At 37.0% G+C, this 8,305-nt stretch overlaps 1 pseudogene; it reads left to right on the forward strand.

The window, feature by feature from the left end:
* Nucleotides 1-7,959, forward strand: part of LOC128861636 (mRNA export factor GLE1-like) — a 141,031-nt pseudogene extending 133,072 nt beyond the window's left edge.
* Nucleotides 7,960-8,305: the final 346 nt, after the last annotated feature.

An 8,305-nucleotide genomic window follows, 5' to 3' on the forward strand; every position in this document is an offset into this window, starting at 1 on the left:
CAATGTATCAGCTATATAACAACTGTATTCGATATATTGAGAACAATATTAAATCTCGTCCTAACATCTTTAGGCAACACATCAAATCTAGGAAGTTGAATCAGAAATTAAAAATTTTTTAAAGCAAATTTTGTCAATGGCTCAAACTGTGTTAGTCCTATAGATCTTACCTCGTCTCTTTATTTTAGGAGTTTTAGTCTGTCACTGGAGGATGTTAAGAAGTATATTTTAGACCACAAAAACAGATGCTGATAGTCTTTCAGTTATTCTTCTGAAACATTTGTATTCTCTTGCTCTGCCGCTCGAATTAATTTTCAATAAATCGTTAGCCTCTGGTATCTTTATTGATGAATAGAAAATGGCAGTTGTTACTTGAATTTCTAAAAATGGTAAAAAAATTACGTCCGCAATTATAGACCCATCTCAAATCTTTCATCAGTATCTAAAATATTTGAAGCTATTATAAGAGAAGATATTTATTTTGCAGTTCAAATTAAAGTAGTTTCACAGCTTCTAATTAAGCCGTTTCCGCTGAATACTTCATTGCAGCTTTCTCAGCAGGGCAACAAGTCGACTGTATATATATATACTGATTTTTCTATCGATAAAGTATCGCATACAATTTGATTGGATAAACTTCTGTGTCTGGGTTTTCACTCAGTGCCTCTAGATTGGATGGGATCTTACTTATATTTATAATAGGCATTGTACAGTTTCCGCTGATGGAGCTTCATCAGCACATTTTTCTGGGTCTTCTGGTGTACCTCAAGGAAGTATATTGGGCCCTTTGCTCTTTGTTTTATTCATTTATTCGTGATTTTCATAGCAAGACGGCTATAATAAAATGCTGCTAGATCGGCCCAGAAAAGAACTGAGCCTCTATGTCGTTTTATAAATAGCAGCAAATGTGTTTGCAAACACTCCTTCATAAAAATGTCTTGATTTATAATACCCGTCGTAATAAGCGTTTTGCTTTTCATACCACACTGGCAGATGGCTTGGCAACCCAAACATTTTTAGGGCACTTATCCAATATGTTTGGTATAAAGGCTCCTGAGACTCCTACTCTCTTCGTTGCAGTATAAAACTCAGCGACCTGACTTTGACGTATATTTCATCGTCCATAATCACCCAGACACATTTATGAATATCTTGACTGTATAATTTACGCGCACGTGTTTAATCTCTCTTATTTGGTTTATCATTTTGATTAGGTCGTACAATTGTTTTATATGATCGTAAGCATTCACTTTTGCATACGTTTTGGGCGTATTCTTCCGACACATGGGCCTGCTTTGCAGCGTCTCAAATAATGGCATCATTCTTTGGCTTCTGTTTTCGCCGTATCCAACAGATGTAAGCAGCTTCTTCGGTGGCACGTGGTCAACAGCCATGATAGTATTATTTTCACAGATGAGAAAATTTTCACTGTTGAAGCAGTTTTTAATAGGCAAAATGACTGAATCTATGCGAAAACTTCTAAAGATGGCAAAAAATGTTGCTCTAAGGGTTCAGCGTGGCCACCATCCAGCCTCCGTAATGGTTTGGTGGGGAGTGTCTTCAGTGAAAAAGGGGTTAAGACCGGGGCAAAAGTGTACAAGGAGGGTATCCTAGAAGGCGTGGTGAAACAGCAGAGCAGTACTCTCTTCAATGGAGAGCGTTGGGTCTACCAGCAAGATTACACTCCAACCCATAAGGCAAAACCACCCAGCAGTGGGTAAAAAAAATATTCCTGGATTTATAGCAGCAGAAGATTGAGCGTCTGGAAGTTTGTAGTCAAAATTGGAGAACATAGACCTCACAGAAATTTAGCGAATCTCAAACAATATTTGGTTCGAGCAGCGACGTCAATATCCATGGAAACCGAGTGTGCTGCAATAGCTGAATGAGCTTGTGAGCGAAGCCAAGTCATAAATCATCCGTACGCACACATACATATGTGCATACTAAGTTATCCATACATTTACAATTTTCATCGCTTCTTTAGTGCCGACTGCTGCTACAGTCAGTTTTAAACAAAAGCGCACGACTGGTATCTTGGATTAATATTTCTCGAATTTCATTACTAACAAAGATGTCGAGTGGTGCAAAAGTGATTACGTGCTATTTTTCGCACTCACTAAATGTAGCCAATGCGAATTGCAACAGTAAAAATTGCAAAAGTGTGAAAAGAAAGTAAGTAAATAAAGACGCAAACAAAGTGCCGCTGCCATCGTGATTATTTTTTATTGAAAAGTAAATAAATTTACTTATCTGCCTGCTTCTGTGGAACGCAGAAATTCGACATATCCGACTGCCGCACATCTTGTTTACATGGTGCTCAAATTTTATTGCAACACACTGATTGTGCACCAAAGCTCCCATTTCCCTCGTAGGTGCGATTTTTTCAGCTTTTAAGATACATTCATGCACGTAAATAAATACATATGTACGATGAATGCATATGAAATAAAAATTTACATGGCTCAAATCACGCTATGAATGCACAAATGAATTCATGAAACAGCTGCATAACTCCAGTCCAGCGCTGGTATGAATTGAGTTCACATTGCGCGAGTGCATCATCGAATGTGTATTGGAAGTTGTAGTGCTTCACTTGCTCGTGAGCTGAGCTTACTCGCTGAATTGCGAAAGAACAACAAACTCGAAGTGCGTGCACCGGTACACCCAAATCAATAATTGTTTGAATGAATTCTGTGTGTAATCATTACGCATTGTTTTGTGATTTATCCTGTATTCTATTTCGCATTCAAGCAAACTTACACTTTTTTATTAAAGTAAAACTGTGTTAGTGAGAAGTTTTAAAGAAATACTTTTTTTGTAAAGAAACTTTTGAAAATATAATTTTTTTTTTATCTTTGCCACATTTGAAAAACACGCCTTTCCGATTTTTTCACATTTTTCAGACAACAGCATATTAATTACAGCAGTTTGTACAATAGTTAATATTTTAAACAAAAAGAAGCAAAAACAAAAACAGCTAGATCAAAAATTGTGAGACTAGAGCAAATTTAGCGTGTTTCTTTGGGTTATCCGGGTCAGTATCACGATCAGATCACATCGGAACGATGCGGATCATCTTTATTTGTATTGGCAGCACTGATAAAAAACATATTTTGCTTTTGCACGGCAACGAGGGAACATAAGCAACTTTTTATATTCTTCTACATACAAGAATAGTTGTCTAAATTGCACTCGGGCACTTGGACACTTAAAACGAGGAAGCAATACTTAAAACATGGGAAAACCTTCAATGCGGGTCCCGCGTTGAACTGGCAGAAATGAGAGTAGGGATGGTTTTAGTCCGTAGGTGCTTCGTTAATCGAGCAGGACTATAGCACGGGCTATACGTATCTTCAGAATAATTAACCTCCAGGTTTGCATACCATAAAAAACAAGATTCAGACGATTCCTTCACTTCAAGGAAAATGCAGACTTGAACTAAATCGTTCAAATAATAATACGCGGATACATTTATTTATTTATTAAGCCAATGAATCTAATAGATGTTTATAGGCTAAGTACACATATGAGGTGCCTTAAAAAAATTAGGTGAATTTTCATTGTTCTCAAAAAATGTTTATTTATTCATCAATTTCTATTTTATCTCCTTCAAAGTAGTCCCCTTCAGATATAATACACTCATGCCAGCGCTTTTTCCAATTCTCGAAGCAGTTCTGATCGAATCGTTTTTTATCACCTCAAGTCGCACGGGACCAAATCTGGTGAATACGGTGACTGAGGCAAAATCTGATGATGAGTGAATAGGTGCATTATCATGATGCAAAAGCCATGCACTTTTTTTTCCGGGCGTTTGTTTCGTATTGCTTATATGCTGATTATACGACCTTACGGTAAACACTCCTGTTGCACCTTGACATTTGATCGAACTTGGTGTGCTTTTTTTTGGTCTTGGCTCTCCTGGACTCTTCCATTGGGCAGATTGGGCAGATTTGTCACCAGTTATCACCCTTTAAAGCAAATCTGAATCATCGTTGACGTAATTCAACAATTCCTGAGCGATGCTCATGCGTCGTTGTTTTCGATCAAAATTCAGCATTTTTGGAACGAACTTCGCTGGGACAGGCTTCATGTCCAAAATTTCCGAAAACATTGCATGGCATGAACCAACCGATATGCTGATATACCGACATCCTCAGCAACTTCTCTAATTGTGATTAGACGATTCTCCATAACAATTTTCTTCACTTTCTCAACATTTTCAGCGGTTATTGATGTGCTGGGCGCGTCCAGAGCGAGCGCCGTCATTCACATCTTCTCGACCTCCTATGAAAAGCTTCATTTGTTAACATTTGCTTGACTCAAAGTACTTTCACCGTATGCCACTGCTAACATTTCAAGTGGTTTTGTGAACTTACTTACATTTTTTACACAAGATTTGATGCACTTCCTTCGATAGCAAAAAATCAACGAACACGCAAGACACTTATCTTATTTATGCCTCTCACAACCAAACTAAATATTCTATATTGCAAAAACCGTGAACATATCTTCGAAACGAGTGTAATGACATAAAAAAAAAATTATAATCGAAAGTTGAATATAAGTAGCCCTTATTTTTTGAACACACCTCATATCTTAAGATTAATGGGCATTAAGAAAGAGAAATTACAAATCAAATATTTATTATATGTGACCTGGTCTACGAAAAGGTACCTTACGTGCGGAAACAAGTTTTCGAGAAAACAGCAGTTAAAGTTTAAACTTCTAAGAATCCGTTTTAAAAAATTAGTTAGTTTTTGTACCGACATCCATGCCAAAAAAAACTTATAAGACCCGGTGACAAAAATTTTTCGAAGTAAAATTTGAAAAATTTTAAATGGCATATCCAAGATGGCGCTCCAAACATAGAAAAAAATAATTTAAGTTTTCCAAATAGCAACAATAACTATAAAGAAGTGACACATGTTTGTAAAGGTTTTTAAAGCCACTGACTACGAATATGATGTCAAATTGACAATTTTAGAGTTGACAGCTGCGTTACGTCTCCTTATTCTACTTCATGGCTTTTCTGTTACTACGTTTATGTAATCATTTCTGTTAGTTTTTTGTTCACAAAATAGTGAAAAATGCGTGTTGACGAGGAGTTTAGTGCCGTTTACAGTAAATATATTTTTTTTTTACTTTTAACAAACTTTTAAACAAATTATGACTTTCTGGTTTCACCATTTTAAAGAGCCTTTCACACACTATTCGAATCAACAAAAAAGTGAAAAAGGATTTTTGGACATAGACCAGGTCACATATTATAAATATTAAAGAATTCAATAGGCGATCTTTTGAACATGAAAAATCTATCCCAACAAATTTGAAAATTGTATTAAACTCAATTGAGGCTCTATTAATATAATATAAGGGGAATTTCGAGCATAAAGAGATTTTGGGAGACCAACATAGAAAAACAGTACCATGGATTAAAAGGAAAATGAGAGACAAAGATGAAATTATTCTCCTGTTCTGCAGTTATTTTAAGTTTATCAATAAGCATCGTGCTTCATAGGTATGGATAGGATCCGAAAAGTCGAACATAGTACTGCAGTACCAGCAGTACTGAAGATGGGTTTTTATTAGAAGATTGAGGGCATGTAAGAAATTTCAATTTCAAGTGAACAATATTTCAATTGTAAACCAACGTAATGCATGGTGGCGCAAAATGAATGTCTAAAATTTGTAAAAATGGCGTTGTTCGTCAATCACATTTGACACTTCTGAACGAAACAGCTGCAATATATAGAAACATACGAGCAATAGAACGCGTTAAAGTCAAAATAAAGATTTTTGTCACTCAAAAACAAAAATTATTAATTTTGCGCCACCTTGTAACTAGTTATTAATTTGCTATAATAGTTTATACTTAATAGCATAGCATTATGAATTTTTACAAAAACCTCATTCAGCATGAAAATTATCTCCCACAAATAAAATCTTTTCTAATTTACTTAATATAACTTTATTTTTAAGTGGGCATTCGCTCCCCAGTGCCACCAATGGCAAGAATCTGTGCTGCCAAACTAATGACGAAAAACAAAGCACAGAACGGATTATAAATTGAAACAGGACTAAATCTTTGTTGTTGCTTTTGCATGCAAAATTTGTATCCGAATCCCCACCATTGAGCAATGGAACACAGCTAAATGTTATATAATTTCTGACTCAGCTCGTTACCAGGTTGTTTTGCAGCTCAACTACTATTCTCGAGCGATATTGGGGAAAATGTTTAATACCATCATGAAGAAAAATTCTAAAAAATCAACCAGATTTTTAAAAACGACTGCTTTGCACTGTATAATCCTTAAAGTAATGGGCTATAAAACTGAAATTTTTCTAAACATTTTAGTTAAAAAATTCGAAATTTTTATGGAACTTTTTACATTTTCTTTTAATTTTTAATGCACAGTTTAAATTTCGGATTTATATAGTTTTTGTTATAAAATTAACAATACTTTTATAAAAAAATTCATGAATATTAGATTAGGTTAAATGGCTGCCCTAGCTAAGGGCTCACTTGGACAAATATTAAGAAATTTGTCCGTTGTGGTGCCATACATGGCAGAGGAGAAAGGAGATGGGAAGGAAGAAGGAGCCTTGGGATTAGAGACGATGATGACCATACATTTTACGACGACGCCGACGGTGGCTGATTTGCGTTTGTAGTTAGCCGTAACAAGCTACTGATGAACTTCACCAAATTTATGATATTTACACCGGCTATATCCGCAGGCGTAGCGAAAAAGTGAGAGCCCAGATGTCTAAGTCTTTGCCAGACGAGAGCAGGGCAGCTGAGAAGAAGGTGTTGAGATGATTCCACCTCGTCCTCCAGACAGTTTCTGCAGAACGGACTTGAGGCAATCCCAAGTCTCACGGCGTAAACACCTAACCGACAATGTCCGGTAAGGATGCCCACCAAATTCAAGAGCTGGGGCTTTGTTAGCCTTAGGAGTTCCCTTGAGCGTCCCCGATCTACCCGTGGCCAGAAGCATCTCGCGACCTTGCACGTTTGCGCACTAGCCCTGCGCTCGCTGACTTGACTCGAGGCCCATCTTTCCACGAGCAGACCACAGGTTCTCAGAGGAACCCCAATTCTCTCATTTCGCGTCGAAACCGTCTCCAAAGTTCCCTGTCTAGCCAGCTCATCAGCCCAGCAGTTTCCCTCAATGCCGCTGTGCCCGGGAACCCAAATAAACCTGATGACGAAGTATTCGGATGCAATCGAGAGAGAAGCCAGACATTCCAGACATTAAATATAGAAGTCAAATCAGGTCTCAATGCAGGCAATTTATAAGTTTAAATTCTTTGTGTGCTCTATCATCTTATTGCAATTTTCTTTTCAATTGAATGCATGATAAATTTCTGAAAAAAAAAGAATAGCACCGAAACTTTCAACTCAGTCATTTCGGTGACTAGCGGGGGCATAGAAGCAGAGAAAAAAATATAATAAAAACGTTTGTTTATCTCAATCTCAAATAGGATTTCTTGGTGTGCGTTCAGCGAGTGAATTTAATAAAGACAAAATGGGTGTATTTTTCGATATGAGCTACTGATGGACAACCACTTGAATGCATCGTTATGGAGCTCCGTCCCGATGTTGTGCCCAAAACTGCTGAGAATTTCCGTGCCTTGTGCACTGGCGAAACAAGTTTCGGTTATAAAAGCTCCTGTTTCCATCGTGTGATTCCCAACTTCATGTGTCAAGATTTTACGAACCACAACGCTACGGTGGAAAACCCATCTATGGTGCTAAATTTACTGACACGAACTTCTCCTTGAAGCACACCGAACCCGGTATTTTATCAATAGGGTTCGCAGTTCTTTATTTGTACTGTAACGCGAGCTTGTTTGGACAACAAGCATGTGGTTTTCGACAAGGTTATCGAAGGCATGGCCGTAGTTAAAGCTATTGAAGGTTTGGGATCACAGTCTGGCAAGACTGACTTGTAGTCAATGAGCGTGGAGCGCTTTAAGCAGAGATTTAAATTAACATCCTAAAATATATATGAAAGCTTAAAGAAGCTAAGAATAATATAACATTCAAGCCGCATTGTCGCATTTAAATTTATCAGCACTTCAACTTTCTAGTAAAGTATTTGGAAACATGAAATTAATGATTTTCCTGCATTGTTTTTTTCTATCATGAGTGTATAAACATGAATTTGGAACTCTTTTAGAATACGTGTGAAATGAGCGGAACTCTGCCGTCGAGTACCGATGATGTGTCAGTCAGTTACCCTCACAAATTTTGCTTCGAATGACCAAACCTGGTAATATAATATATCATCCTCGTGTT

The sequence above is a fragment of the Anastrepha ludens genome, chromosome 2 (assembly GCF_028408465.1).
Source record: "Anastrepha ludens isolate Willacy chromosome 2, idAnaLude1.1, whole genome shotgun sequence".
NCBI lineage: Eukaryota > Metazoa > Arthropoda > Insecta > Diptera > Tephritidae > Anastrepha > Anastrepha ludens.